Here is a 16,840-nt window from a genome sequence, read left to right as displayed (position 1 = left end):
GGTGGATCTCTCTCACACGTACCAACACAGACTATCCCCCAATTTAACTGATCCCCAAAGGTTTTTGATTAAATAGCGGAATAGAAAATATGATCCCAAAAAAGTGTATGTATATCACACGTACACAACCACACTAGGCCCCAATTACTATTGTTTGTACCCCTAAAAGGCTAGGAGTAGGGGGAGTATGGAACAGGCAGCACCCTCAAACCTTCAGAAGTATGAGATGAACCCCAACAACTTGGAAAGGTGGATCTCTCTCACACGTACCAACACAGACTATCCCCCAATTTAACTGATCCCCAGAGGTTTTTGATTAAATAGCGGAATAGAAAATTTGATCCCAAAAAAGTGTATGTATATCACACGTACACAACCACACTAGGCCCCAATTACTATTGTTTGTACCCCTAAAAGGCTAGGAGTAGGGGGAGTATGGAACAGGCAGCACCCTCAAACCTTCAGAAGTATGAGATGAACCTCAACAACTTGGAAAGGTGGATCTCTCTCACACGTACCAACACAGACTATCCCCCAATTTAACTGATCCCCAAAGGTTTTTGATTAAATAGCGGAATAGAAAATATGATCCCAAAAAAGTGTATGTATATCACACGTACACAACCACACTAGGCCCCAATTACTATTGTTTGTACCCCTAAAAGGCTAGGAGTAGGGGGAGTATGGAACAGGCAGCACCCTCAAACCTTCAGAAGTATGAGATGAACCCCAACAACTTGGAAAGGTGGATCTCTCTCACACGTACCAACACAGACTATCCCCCAATTTAACTGATCCCCAAAGGTTTTTGATTAAATAGCGGAATAGAAAATATGATCCCAAAAAAGTGTATGTATATCACACGTACACAACCACACTAGGCCCCAATTACTATTGTTTGTACCCCTAAAAGGCTAGATGAGGAGTAGGGGGAGTATGGAACAGGCAGCACCCTCAAACCTTCAGTATGAGATTGTGTTCACTGTACCCCACAAAGATTGAGTTCACTGCACCCCACAATGATTGTGTTCACTGCACCCCACAAAGATTGTGTTCACTGCACCTCACAAAGATTGTGTTCACTGTACCCCCCAAAGATTGTGTTCACTGCACCCCACAAAGATTCTGTTCACTGTACCCCACAAAGATTGTGTTCACTGCACCCCAAAAAGATTGTGTTCACTGCACCCCAAAAAGGATGTTGTTCACTGCACCCCAAAAAGGATGTTGTTCACTCCACCCCAAAAAGATTGTGTTCACTGCACCCCACAAAGATTGTGTTCACTGCACCCCAAAAAGATTGTGTTCACTGCACCCCAAAAATGATTTTGTTCACTGCACCCCAAAAAGGATTTTGTTCACTGCACCCCAAAAAGGATGTTGTTCACTCCACCCCAAAAAGATTGTGTTCACTGCACCCCAAAAAGATTGTGTTCACTGCACCCCACAAAGGATTTTGTTCACTGCACCCCAAAAAGATTGTGTTCACTGCACCCCAAAAAGGATGTTGTTCACTGCACCCCAAAAAGGATTTTGTTCACTGCACCCCAAAAAGATTGTGTTCACTGCACCCCACAAAGGATTTTGTTCACTGCACCCCACAAAGATTGTGTTCACTGCACACCAAAAAGGATTGTGTTCACTGCACCCCAAAAAGATTTTGTTCACTGCACCCCAAAAAGATTGTGTTCACTGCAGCCCAAAAAGATTGTGTTCACTGCAGCCCAAAAAGATTGTGTTCACTGCAGCCCAAAAAGATTGTGTTCACTGCAGCCCAAAAAGATTGTGTTCACTGCAGCCCAAAAAGATTGTGTTCACTGCAGCTCACACACAGAAAAATGGATGTGGATCACTGACACCTGCCTATCTCCAATCCCACACCACACAGCAATATCGATTGTAGTTTGTAGAACACAGTTTCCCTAAAATTCAGCAGACTCTGTCCCTAACAGGATTGAGAAGAGATCGTAGATCAGGATTGAGTGCAGACCCCACCCCCCACACAGCAATATCGATTGTAGTTTGTAGAAGACACTGACCCTATATAATTCAGCAGACTCTATCCCTAAAATGCCTACAACTCGCCCTGCCTAAACACTCCGACCTGTCCCTCAATTCTATCCGGACACAAATGGTTTTTTCCTGCCTATCTTTCCCTAATCAGCAGCCAGCACGTTGATGTGTGCTCTGTCCCTGAATCTAAGCAGCATAATGACGCCGCTGCGGCTGCCTCGAACTTATAAAGACTTGGTCACATGCTTCAGACGGCCAATCACAGCTACTGAGACATTTGCAGGCATGGCTGGGATGGCTTAAGGCACACCAGTTAAACGATTGTTGATTGGCTGTTGAAAGCCCGCCATGAAAAGAGCGCCAAAGCATGCAAAACCCGGAAATAAAACGACCGAACACGGATTTTTACCCGAACATACAGTAAAGTGTCCGTGTCCGTGTTCGGGTACAAAAAATCCAATTATTCGGTACGAACACGAATAATACAGTCCGTGTTCGCTCAACACTACTTACGACCTTTAACAATTAACTGAGGAGAGCTGGTGTATCGCTCTGCCAGGTAGCAACCGCCGATGCCTGAAGCTGAACGCGGCTTGCACTCCAGAGATGCGTTCCACCGTTACCGAAAATGACAGACTGAGAAAACAGAAGTCACGTTGACGCGTTTTGCCCCTCCCACAGGGCGTTCTCATAGACAAAGGTTCTTTCAAGTTACCTGGGCGGGAATTTAAAAAAACCTTGATGGCAGCATCGATCCACTGTGTACGCTTACTTTAAAGTTAGACTACTAAATCTACTAAGTCTCTGGCACATATGGATATACTGTAGATACCAATACTCAGCCACTTTCCTCATGATGACCTGTTGAAATTTAGATAACTTAGGTAGGGCCTTTGGCTCCCTACATCCAGGCAGAAAAGGAGTACATTTAACAAAATGCTCCGTAACTCAGACTGAATATTAGAGTCAGACTTAGTAGATAACTCCTCCGCCAAGGAGTAACTTAGACTTTAATACTGGAGGGACAGACTTCTCCACTTCGGCCTCCTTCTTAGCTACAGGCTTAAAAGCAACAATAGGCACACTTTCCTTACCGGGTTTAGCCATCTTTCCTCCAGAAATGTCAGCAAGCAGGAATTGCAGGAGAACACGGACCACAACCGCAGGAGGTCACTGGAGCACTTGGTGATGGAGCGGTCACAAGTGATAGGGCAGCATCCACAGCAGCGTGGTGATGGTGGCAGTGATGACTGAAGTTGATTCAGGAGAAGCTATAACAACACCCAGTCCACCGGCAGCACCCGGGGTGGTAAAGCACTGCCTCTCGTAGCAGCTCCCCGAAGTGCCCGTAGGTAATCCAGGGCTGGATGTTAGTAGGGCTCTTAGGGCACAGCAGTTCATCGCTTCATGTGTAATCTGTTTTGGCCTATTATAAAAAAATTTAAGACAATGTAGTCTAATACTGCAAAAAAGCCCTTTCATTTAAAATAAATTGTGAATAAAATATATATATATATATTTTCCATCTGCAGTCTGTCTTGATCCAAAGTCACTAATGAGTTAACATAATTTTGTGTGAATAATTATGGGTTTAACAACCGCTAAACATTTGGAATGCCTTGAGAACATGAAGATGAGATTTCTAGCACTATAGCTGACAGACTGTTACTGTAATAAGTAGAGTCGTGCTAATTTGTTTCTGCCCTACTGAAAAGTTTCTGTCCTAGAGACATAGCAAAAAAAAATATCTAAAAAATAATGGGAAATCCCCTGTAAGAGTTGTCCCCATTGGAAAATGTCCCCTTTATTCCTGTTTCAGTGACCGCATTAAAGAGTAACTTTTGTTGAGAACAACAATCTTCTCTGGGTAATCACTGTACATTGCAAGGATTTTAACAAACCCTGTGGCAGATTCCTACATTTTGTTGCTGTTAAGAAATAGCTGTTTGTTTCAACAGACTGATCACATACTCATTCTGAATGAAATTGACTGGTTCATTATAATCAGCTCGTGCACTTTATGTGTTCTAATGAGGAAAGCTGCAGTGTCTGCATCCCTGTAGAAGTAATTAATGCTTAGTGAGTATGTTTTCAAAACCTACATCTCTATTATGGGGTGCTTAAAATCTGTATCTTAGTGCAAACTTCTAGAAAAATCAGTGAACCAATCACACAATCAGAAAATGACACTTTGGAGGCATTCAGTATACCAAATATGTACAGAACACATCCACGTTGCCATATTCTATTGCGTTTTACAGAAATTTACAACACTGCAGATTGAAAGGTAATTTTACTTACATTCAATTACAACATGGTTTGTGTAGCAATTGCATATTCTATTTATTTATTTATTTATTTTGCTATATTTTATCCCACTAAAGTATAGTTAACCTTTAAAGTTCTGAATTTTCTACCATTTTCTCTGTAGCACTGCCCCCTAGGGAGCCGCTAAGAATTACATGTTCTTGGGTCCCCTGAGTTACCATTAGAAACTGATAGCAAATACACGTGTATCACCCTACAAGGTAGGTGCTAGTCCAGGGGTCTTCAAACTATGGCCCTCCAGTTGTTTAGGAACTACAATTTTCATCATGCCTAGTCATGTCTTTGAATGTCAGAGTTTTACAATGCCTCATGGGATGTGTAGTTCCGCAACAGCTGGAGGGCCGTAGTTTGAGGATCCCTGTGCTAGTCAATGTATAATGGGCCTTGGCTGCCTAACAGCAGAGCCATGATTTTCAGCTGGGCTGTCATGTCTCCCAGGTGTTGCTATTGAGGTTGGGGAGTCTCCCCACTGGCTCCATGAGAAGGGTTCTCATTTGGCAGTGGAGGAAACCCAATCAGTGGCACATTCAGGCCTGTATCTACCCCAGAAAGGCAAACTCTGCCGCACAGGATTCTGGGAGTGGGTATAAGTCTGAGGGGAATGCATGACGCGGCGTCTTTGGTGGGAAGCAGAGTCCCAGGAGGGAGGGTACGGCTGTCTCTCCTCCTGTCAGAAGGATCGGGTGTCTCAGGTGGCTGCCTGAGAGTCCAGAAAGAGAGAGCTGAGCTGCAGAGAGGATGCGGTAAAAAGGGGATTCACTCCAGAGATAAAACAATAATTCTCCCACTCTACAAGACTCTGGTCCAGCTGCATCTTGAGTATGCAATCCAGTTCTGGGCATCGGTCCTCAGGAAGTATGTGCTGGAACTTGAGAGAGTCCAGAGAAGGGCAACAAAGCTAATAAAGGGACTAGAGGATACTGTGTATGTTAATTTATTACACTCTATTAAAAAATAAATCTTACAATGAATAATTACCCAAAAAATTTGCAATAAAAGTAAAACAGTAAACAGCCCAGGCCAAGATAAGTAAATCAGGCAGAGGACAGCACGAGTCCTGATTTTTTGCCACAATTCAAGGTTAGATAATTCCAAATGGATACAAAATGAATGAATTAGTCTGAAAGGTAACCATCTGAATAGTGACACCTGCTATTCATGGTTACTTCTAAAGTCCTATTGCAAGATCAGTGTCCCCTTTTGCAGTCAATTATAAATGAATAAAGTGATGTCCAAGTGATGTTCACTAATATATAATGGGTTTTTCTCAAGCTGTGCATGCTAGTCGAATGCGGCTGTGTTCCAGGCTTATCTAGGATTTTAGATGACAGGTCTGTAATAGGAATTCACTGAATGCAAGGTATAGAATGATATAATGAGTATTTAAGGAAGGGAAGGGAGATGAGTTATTTTATGTATAGCTGGTTCATATGGATCATCGATAACTTCATGTTTCAGTATACAGTACATGATTAGTTATGTGTGAGTAGTGATTGGTTAACTCTTAGATATGGACTATACATGTAAAAGAGGTGTGTGCACAGCTGAAAAATAATCTTGTTTAGTGCCAGCGCTCCAGGTCATGTTAGTGTGATTAGGGATGAGCTGAACTGCCCTGAATTTGGTTAAAGTAAGGTTTGCCAAACTTCAAAGGAGTTCGGATGCCAAACTTGAACCCCCTTGAAATCAATAGAAGCTAAATCTGTCAAATTAAAAATGCCCATTTTCTGGGCTAATAGGCAAAGGGCTGTCAAAAATTGCATGGGCATGGGCACTGCCCTGGGAAGCAGGTACCAATGCAAAAAAAAAAAAAAAAAAATGAAAAATCCAATGTGGCTACAAACAGCTGATGTTTACAAATTGCTGGCAGATTATATGTTTCTACTGGCTTATATATAAAAAATGGCTTACAGACGCAAAAGGTCCCCCAAAATACATAGCAGATCCTTAAGGGGGCACCCAGATACCACCCCCAATAGAGAAATTCAATTTTCCTAATTATAGCTCACTAATACATAAGAACAGTGGCGGCCAGTGCGTTGGGGGCGCAGGGGCACTGCCCCCCCTATTCATGCGTCCGGCTCCCTAATCTACATGCAGGGCGCCAGACGCATGGAGTTCAATGGGGTTTTTTTAATTACCTGATTAGAGCAAGAGGCTTCAGAAAAGGGTGGAACCGGGGTGCAGAGCAGTGCGCCCGAGCCCATTAATTGTGTGACAATAAAAAAAAACTGAAAATTCGCTATTGTCACACGGACCCTCCTCCTGGCCAATCAGGAAGCGGGTCCGAGACCCGCTTCCTGATTGGCCAAAAGGCGAACGCATGCCATTGGCCGAGGAGGAGACGAGAGGACTCGAGAAGACGCGGGGAACTGAGGAGAAGCCGCCGCTGCAGGTTAGTCTCTCTGCATTGAAGGGAGCATGCTGGTCACTCTGCATTGAAAGGGTGCACGATGATCTCTCTGTATTGAAGGGGGGCACGCTGGTCTCTCTGCATTGAAGGGGGCACGCTGGTCATTCTGCATTGATAGGGGGCACGCTGGTCATTCTGCATTGAAAGGGGGCACCCTGGTCATTCTGCATTGAAATGGGCACGCTGGTCTCTCTGCATTGAAAGGGGGCACCCTGGTCTCTCTGCATTGAAAGGGGTCACGCTGGTCATTCTGCATTGAAAGGCGGCAAGCTGGTCATTCTGCATTGAAAGAGGGCACGCTGGTCTTTCTGCATTGAAAGAGGGCATGCTGGTCATTCTGCATTGAAAGGGGGCACGCTGGTCTCTCTGCACTGAAAGGGGGCACGCTGGTCACTCTGCATTGAAAGGGGGCACGCTGGTCACTCTGCATTGAAAGGGGGCACACTATACCTTGATTACTGAAGGCCCCTTTCTCACTTTTGTGACCTCAAAGTCACGCCATTTTTTACAGCGTTTTTTGCCACAAAGCAATGCCTATTACATTTTTCTGTTTGCGCCCCCCCCCCCCCCCCAAATTTTAAGCACCAGCCGCTACTGCATAAGAATGCATCCCAAGCCTGATATAAGGCATGGTTTTACCTTAGATTACTTCATACTACAGGAATATCATTATGAAATGACCAACTGAAAGAATGTGTGCTATCCTCCTTAAGAAGTAATGCTATAGTGCAGGGTTACGATTGGTCAATACTATCAATTACTCCTGCATATACCACAGCCAAACTTTGGAGGTAGGTCGTCTCCAGGGCTGCTAGAAGCATGCATCTGGTTTAATCATTTGCCAAGCCGGACATGGGGAGAATCCTTGGTGATTAGCACCTGGATATTGGCAGGACCTGGAACACGCTGTCGTATACGCCGATCCAGAGCATCCCAAACATGCTCAATGGGTGACATATCCGGTGAGTATGCTGGCCATGCAAGAACTGGGATTTTTTCAGCTTCCAGGAATTGTGTACAGATCCTTGCAACATGGGGCTGTGCATTACCATGCTGCAACATAAGGTGATGGTGGTGGATGAATGGCACAACAATGGGCCTCAGGATTTCATCACAGTATCTCTGTGCATTCAAAATGCCATCAATAAAATGCACCTGTATTCGTTGTCCATAACATACACCTGCCCATACCATAACCCCATAGTATATAGGGTATAGGATATAGTAAACTATCATAACCAGTATATTTTATAACCCATTTTTATTTACCTTATCATCTTATCATATCTCTTGCTTTAATATTAGTTGACACAACTGTGATATTTGCTTTGCATTTGTATGTGTGATATTTGCTATGAAAACAACTAAAAGCACTCACGTTTAGTAAAAAAAATATACAGGCAGAACACTCCACGAGCCGGGGGGCTTGTCCTCCAATGACACTTTTGGTTTAGCCTATGAATCGAATTGGGACTGAGGATAGCCAAATTTTCCATTGGACAACCGCTGACCAAAACAATATCTACTATAGAGGATCATTGGCTGAGATCATCCCAGGAGACCCTCTGGAGGCAACTGGATAATATATTTGACCCAGTCTATATCTACCTATCCAATGCTGTAACCTTACAGCTGAAAGGTGAGGGAATAGCACACACAGAGGTGTCATCACATTGAGACATCAATCACTATGTTCACTTTGGTATTGGGATTCTACACAGTCTTAGTTTTAGAAGTCCACCACTCCCACTATTTTGTATATGAATATCAGATATAATTGTTTTATATTTTCACTGTAGGACAGTTTTTTTTTTTCAACATTTTGGAAAGGTTTTACATCCTTTCTTAAAGGACGATTGAAATGTTGATGTATTGATTCACTCTTGATTGTCATTTGTTGCCTTGTTTGATTTATTGCACTCACTTAGTTCACTTAGTTTGGATGTACACCATTTGATGCTCACTTATCTTTATTTTTTTTACATAACTGCATTTCTACGTGTACCATTCAAGTTATTAATGCATTCACACCAATATTAGTCGCCATTCAACAGTGCAGCACTACTATGATATGATATGCTGTTTCGGCTTAGGATTTGCTGTTCAGTGTATGCGGCTGTTGAGTATCTGACTACCCACACATGATAGAGCGAGAGTACTCTTTATACCTGGAAACAGGATAGATATTGCCGAAAGGGACCCAATGTAGGCATGAACCAGCGTGACTAAGGAAGAGCAGAGCTACAGTCACAAGGACCCGACGAGTGCTGGCCCAAGACATTGTGCTGCCTGGGTCCAAGAATGAAATGCTGCCCCCCCCCCCCCAAAAAAAAAAAAATCATGGTCATCAAAATGCCCTCACATCCATTCTTTTATATCATAATTAAAACTAAAATTGAATTTGAAACACTCAGAATGCAGTGATCAGGTGTGCATTGCACTCAGAATGCAGAATATAAAATAGGAGCCGCGCTAATTTGAGACATGCAAAATAAAAGCATGTGAATAAATGAGACAATCAAATAGTGAATCAAATAATACAAAGGCTGTGCTTGAATGAAGCAATCAAAAATAAATATTATTGATAAATCAATTGATGTACATCTAAATGATATGTAAATAAAGAATACAGTCCAAAAGATTGTGCAAAGTGTAGAAACAGGAATTCCTTCACCGTGATGGATAGCTCTTCAATCTATGAGAACTTAAGGACCACGCTGTGCGCTTACCACAAATCAGATGTAAACAAGCCCAATAGTATATGAAGATAGCCAAGACAGAGATTCATTCACTACAGTGCTTCCAATCTGTGATGAAAAGTGAGGGTCCCACTATGCGCTTACCACAACTTAGATGAATATGAGCCCAACTCAATGTATGGAAGGTAAGCTTCTGACCGATCCAATGGAAATGGGATGATCCCTCCAACTTATGCAGCCTAGCAGGAGCGCCAATCAAATGCAGGGCTAAGGCACGAACCATCCGAATCAACCATGGGGAAGTCCAAGGCGCTGACAGTGTCGTAGTAAGCCACCGGTCCGCTATGTATGGTGTGCCCAGGTGTGGCGATGCAGACATTCCCCTCTCTCAGTATTCAGTTACAGCGGGAGTCAGGCCAGGGATCGTCGGGGAATCTAGTGTGGAGATCCGCCCGCTTGTGTAAACACAAGCGGGCGGATCTCCTAAGTGACAGACAGGGTCAGATTGCAGGGTTCAGTATAGCTGAACCTGCGATCTGTCCCTGTGTCACTCAGTCACCTCCCCCCACACAGGTCAGTAAGCACCAGGCATACATTAATGCCTTGATCACCAAAAAAAATTAACCCCTTCCCTGCCAGTGTAATTTTTACAGTAACAGTGCATATGTATAGCACTGATTACTGTAGTAATGTCACTGGTACCCCCAAAAGTGTCAAAAATGTCAGTCAAGGGTCCGATCTGTCCGCCGCAATGTCGCAGTCCCGCAAAAAAAATCGCAGATCGCCGCCATTACACGTTAAAAAAAAACACCAAAAATGACAGAAATCTTTCCCTTAGTTAGTAAACGCAATAACTTTTGCGCAAACCAATCAAAATAGGCTTATTGCGATTTTTTTTACCAAAAATATGTAGCAGAAAACAAATTCGCCTAAAATGATAAAAAATTTTGATTCTTACATTTTTTTTTGGGGGGGGGAATTTCATATAAAAAAAATGTGAAAAATATTGTTATTTTTTCAAAATTGTCGCTCTTTTTTTGTTTATAGCGCAAAAAGTAAAAATCGCACAGGTGATCAAATACCACCAAAAGAAATCTCTGTTTGTGGGAAAAAAGGCCGTAAATTTCGTTTGGGTACAGCGTTGCATGACCGCGCAATTGTCAGTTAAAGTCGCACAGTGCCGAATCGCAAAAAGTGGCCTGGACGTAAGACAGCAAAATCCTCCGGTGGTAAAGTGGTTAATCATGTGTCCAGAACAATGTATTTTGGAGCTACAAGTCCTGTGACAATGATCCAATCGTGTCGGTTGATGTATGGTAGATGGTGCCTCCTGATAGTCGGATCTGAAGTCTGAGGAATAAGAAATGAGAAGAGGTGTGTGCCCTTCCCCAGAATGCAAATCATCCTTCTGGGTGGATCTCCCCCCTCCCCATCTACATAAAGGTGACTGAGGTGTCTGACCTCTTCGTTGGGGGTGACTGGACACTTCTTCATGCGGCCCCAGTTCATCACATTCCCGGTGTGTGGGATCAGAGTGTGGGCTGTACTGAGAAGGCTCAGTGTCGGTGCCCATGTCTCCGTCTCCTCCTTCCACTGCTTTGCACGATCTGTTCACCGGCACTCCACCACCGCCACAACGCCACACTAAAAGTAAATAGTTACTCAGCAGCAGCAGCAGCAGCCGGGCAGCAGCGCTGCACGTTTAGTACACTCCCTTCGTCCCCCCCCCCCCCACAGCGCTGTACACATAACTTGTATTAATACTGGGGGACCAAGAGCAGAGCAGCGCCCCCTGGTGTCTGGAATGTTATCTATATTATCTAGTGCTTGTCTGCAGCAGGGATAAATGAAGAAAAAAAACACCTGCCCGGCGCCCAAAACTGCATGTCCCGGGCATCAGGCAATATGATTTGCCCAGCGGGACCCATGGTAGGGCCGGCCCTGGATCCGACAGTGGAAAAACCGCCTGTGTGACGAACGGCCAGATGTATTGTGTATAAAAAATTGATAATATATAGGTAGAAAAAAGTAAAGGTATTAGTCAGCTAAACAGACCGTGAAGTTAAGTAAGTGTATTGCATTCAGTTGCCCCTAGGAAGCAGATTTGCAGAGTGCAAAACAAGCATTAGCAAAGAGGTGAAAATTATATATATACTGTATATAAAGATAAGTTCCTCCCCTGTCCAAGTTTAGCAGATACTGTATTGAGGAACTGTATCCGTTGTGGATTTTTTACAAATGTTCCCATTACATGTGTAATAATTTCTCTCACCCACAGGTGGTTTTAAAATGGCTGCTGCATATTTAATGAGCTATGTGGTTGTGGGGGATGTGCAACCATGTGTTGCTGCAAAGTGACCTAGGAGTGGTCAAAAGATATGACCACATCCTGTGGGTGGTGTTTTTGTATACAGTACAGGGCTATAAAAGGAGAATTTGCATGAGAAAAGGCCCTTCTCTCTCTCTCCTTGGATTCAGCTGTGGGGACAGCCATGATGGAGGCAGGATTTCGCAATGCCTTGTTTGTTTGTTCCAGAAATCCATTGGAAGCTGACCAGAGCTAAGTATTTATTTGATATTCTTGGGACAAGGGTTGTCTGCTGTTTACAGACCATAGGCTGTTCATGTGTTAGCCATTGTTATATCTGCCAGTCTTGTGATATGTTCCTAATATTGTAATAGTTTGTATGTACAGCATGCTTTTGTTTAGTAAAAGTACATTTATACTCTGCAGAGGTCTGAGCTTCCTTGTTTATACCGCAAAGTAACCTTTGCTAGATAGACGCAAGCATAACAGTTTGGGGGCTCATCCGAGATAATTGGGGGCCCGTCTATAACAATTGCATGCACAAGCAAAACAGTTGGGGGCTCGTCCGGGATTGCGCTATAAATTCAACTGAAGCAGACCTGTTTTCTGTGGTGTATTGTGTAGCTTGTGCTAGGTAAAAATGCTGTGTAAGCTGTTTAGGAAAAGCAAGGCTGCAGAGAGGTCTGTTGTCCAGAAGGGAGTGTGCAGCTTACCTATCTGGGCCAGAAACAATGAGTGGGAGCCTCTTGCTAAAGTATTTGCAAAGTATGCTTCTCCCTTGAATAAGACTTGGGGGGATAAAGTCTCAGATCATTTTGTAGATTTTAGCCTTAAGGGGTTTGGTTTAAGTAAAGCAGAGAAGAGTACAGTGTCCACAGTGGGTTTGTATTTTCTACATGCTCTCTATATAGAATCACAGAGAAGGGAGAAGGCAGAGGATGAACTTAAGGTATTAAAAGGCCAACTAGCAGTTGCTTCAGAGTGTGTGCGTTCAACTGCTAGTCGGGCTGATGATTTGCAAGAGCGGTGTGCAGCCCTCATGACCAAATCAATCAATGCCTTAAGGGAAAGGAAGGGCCGAAAACCTGTTAGTAAAGCCAGGGTACGTGCCAAAACTGGGATTGTGAGGATGTCTCCTCCAATGAGGATGAGGAGATAGAGTTTGATGTTTCAGATGATGACTATGTGTCTTATTCTGATGATAGTGATGATCTGAATGAGTTTCATGCAAGTCCAATAATGCGGAATAGTTCTTGTGATGAAGTGGAAAAGGGGCCTACCCAAATTGAGCCCAAGGAGCAGCTTGCAGTGGTGACCGAAGAAACTGCAAGCGAGGTAAAGTATTTAGGTAAAGTTAAACCTGCAGTGGCTTTGAAGTGTGTTCAAACTCCTGTAGGCAGAGCTGAAGATTTGAATGAGCGATGTGCAGCCCTCATAAGCATTTCTAATGTTGTCACAAAGGACAAAGGCCCTTAGCCTGCAAGGAAGACAAGGCCTATGGTCTCCAGAAGAAACATGTGGACTGATTTACTTAAGGCAGGGGTCCCTAGAGAGGAAATAGATGGGCTCCCTACACCAGCTTTGTATAAGAAGTGGAAACAAGTGAATGGGAATGGTTTATTCAACCATATTAAGTGTTTCTGCTGTCATAGAATGAGGCATTTTGCTAGATAATGTCATGCTGTGACGATTGGACAACAGCAGGCCAGTATTCGCAGGACAGCACGGAGAGACATGCAAGTTTATTGCTTTCGTTGGAAGTCAAAGCCTTTCAGTGAAAATTTAACCAGGCAACAGTGGGCACCCTATAACAGTTTTGCAGTTAAATGTGAGCAGTGAGCTATGTTTTTTGGCACAGGTGGAAGGAACATATAATCAGCTTTGTCTCTAATTTTTAAGGTACAGAGCACCGAGAGGTGGACCAGGCAGGGCAGATGACCAAACCGGATGGGATGGGACAGACCAGAAAATGAGAGCCTGAGGAAGATGCAGATGATTTCCTGATGGTGGCTTAATTGGAGTGGACTTACATCTGAGCATTTACCAGGAGGAGGACAAAGAACTTTCATCATTTAGGATTTTCTTTCCACAGACTGCCAAGGACATTGCTAACCCTGTTTAAAGTAATGTTGTAGCTGCCAGGGACTTAGTCTGACCGCTCAGATGATACGGGGGTCGAAAGGGAATTTTTTCCTCCCATTGAGCGGGGGGTTTATTTTTGCCCTTTCCTGGCAAAGGCTTTAAGAGATGTTGAAGTTTGTATTGCATACACATTGTACATGCTTAAGATAATTAGCTTGTGCATGTTGTAGGCATATTTTTTTGTAAAGAAGTAGAAATGTTTGTAATGTTGGTAATTATTGCCAATGTATGGGATTTTTTACAAATGTTCCCATTACACGTGTAATAATTTCTCTCACCCACGGGTGGTTTTAAAATGGCTGCTGCATATTTAATGAGCTATGTGGTTGTGGGGGATGTGCAACCATGTGTTGCTGCAAAGTGATGTAGGAGTGGTCAAAAGATATGACCACACCCTGTGGGTGGTGTTTTTGTATACAGGGCTATAAAAGGAGAATTTGCATGAGAAAAGGCCCTTCTCTCTCTCTCCTTGGATTCAGCTGTGGGGACAGCCATGATGGAGGCAGGATTTCGCAATGCCTTGTTTGTTTGTTCCAGAAATCCACTGGAAGCTGACCAAAGCTAAGTATTTATTTGATATTCTTGGGACAAGGGTTATCTGCTGTTTACAGACCATAGGCTGTTCATGTGTTAGGCATTGTTATATCTGCCAGTCTTGTGATATGTTCCTAATATTGTAATAGTTTGTATGTACAGCATGCTTTTGTTTAGTAAAAGAACATTTATACTCTGCAGAGGTCTGACCTTCCTTGTTTATACCGCAAAGTAACCTTTGCTAGATAGACGCAAGCATAACAGTTTGGGGGCTCGTCCGAGATAATTGGGGGCTCCTCCATAACAATTGCGTGCACAAGCAAAACAGGAACCAAGAGAGGGAGTAAGTATTTGCATGATGAAATCATACCTGTCTGTTATATAGTATCAATGTTTGTTGAAAATAGCCACAGCTGTCATTAGATCCATGTAGTCTTGACTAGCCTTGAGGAGTGAGGGGTATATACCTTACCTACAGGGAATTGGTAACAAATTGGTGATGCAACACAGCTGGCCATTAGTGTGGTGGAAGTGCCTGTTGTCCTGGCAACAAGCCATATCCACTAGGGGTCCCTCGGCGAGGTGGTGCACAGGAGCGACCTCACGTGTCATCACGCTACCGGTGCATCATAGGTCGAGCGTCCGCGAGCACTTCCACCACACTAATGGCCAGCTGTGTTGCATCACCAATTTGTTACCAATCCCCTGTAGGTAAGGTATATAACCCTCAGTCCTCAAAGCTAGTTCAAACTACATGGAGCTAATGACGGCTGTGGCTGTTTTGCTAAACTTGGACAGGGGAGGAATTTATCTTTATATATATAAATCATTTTCACCTCTTCGCTAATGCCTGTTTTGCGCTCTGCAAATCTTTTCCCTAGGGGTAATTGAATGCAATACACTTACTTACCTTCACTTTTTTTTTTTAGCTGACGGATATCTTTGCCTTTTTTCTACTTATATATTATCTAAATTTTTATCTACGATACATCTGGCCATTGGTCACACAGGCGTTTGTTTCCGCTGTTGGGTCCTTGTGACTGTAGCTCTGCTCTTCCTGGGTCATGCCGGTTCACCCCTTCATTGGGTCCCTAACCATGCATATCCATTTGGCAATATCTATCCTGTATCCAGCTCCGATGTACAATATTGTTGTTGAATTTTTTAAGTACAATACAGCCTGTTTAATGATTTGTACCAATGTGATATTATTAAATCTCCATGACATATTTACTGCACAATAAGAATTAATTTATTAATATTTTGTCACTAATAGCACGTTTGTGTTCTAGAATATACCAGCACCCACTGTGTCACCTCTGAAGAAGGACTTCACAGTAATATTCCAAAAACATGTTAGGTGTTTATACATATTGCATGGTGGCCAGCCCGGTGACGACTATAGGTGGCTGCTCAGCTTCCATACCTTTCTACTTATGTAATGGGTACTAGTTTATATTTTTGTATGTATCTTCCTTCTAAATGGATGTAATATTTGTTTATTTTTCTACTATTTTTACAATTGTACATAAAAAATCCTTTTTCACTATATTGGTCCGTCCCTAAAGTCCATGAGGGGTGTTGATGCAGCTTTCTGCTCATAATTGTGTTTCAAAAATAATGTGTGTACACAGTTACAATATAAGCTATCATGAAATTATATTATATTTCAGCAGCAAAACAGTTATTTCTGATTTATTATATTCGGTATTTTAAAAATCCAAAAAAAGATGCTGTTTGTTTCTTTTCTATATTTCCTTTGAGGACAGCTTTATTACTGTGGTGGTTTCTCTTGAAAAGTAATCTAAGTGTGTAATCAGCTTTAATGAAAGAGATCCAACACAATATTGGACATGCTTCACTTTAACACTTTTCTTTGCCAACATTTTAGAAGTTTAGGCTTCATTGGCCAAAATTTATTTTTACTCTGTGTTTCTTGGTGACATTAGCGTACTGGCATATTTCCCTGGGAGATGGAATTCAGATGCCTTACTTCATATTTTGATTACCAACAGGAAAACGTATTAAGCTTAGATTATTTTTTACTTAAGTCCTCTAAAAATAACTGAAGCATATCTAAGAGCTAGCCAGTAGCACAACTGCTTGATTACAAGCTTATGGCACTACTTTCACAACAGAACAGAAACTAACATCATTATAACCTCATTGTCAATTTATTTTTGTTAGATGTCCACTTTCAAACTAGGTTTACAAGAGAGGTAAATAGTACAAATTGAACAGTAGTAGTTCCCCATTCACACCCCATTGAAAGCATTGGGCAGTTTTTCCACCACAACCCTGATTCCTATTCTCATTCATATCTCTAAAGGCTAGATGTATGTAAGTACTAAACTTGTGTAAAACTATAGAAAAACAAAAAAGAAACGAACATATGCACACCCA

This window comes from Pelophylax lessonae, assembly GCF_965119305.1.
Source record: "Pelophylax lessonae genome assembly, chromosome: 3".
NCBI lineage: Eukaryota > Metazoa > Chordata > Amphibia > Anura > Ranidae > Pelophylax > Pelophylax lessonae.
This window is presented reverse-complemented; position numbering follows the sequence as displayed.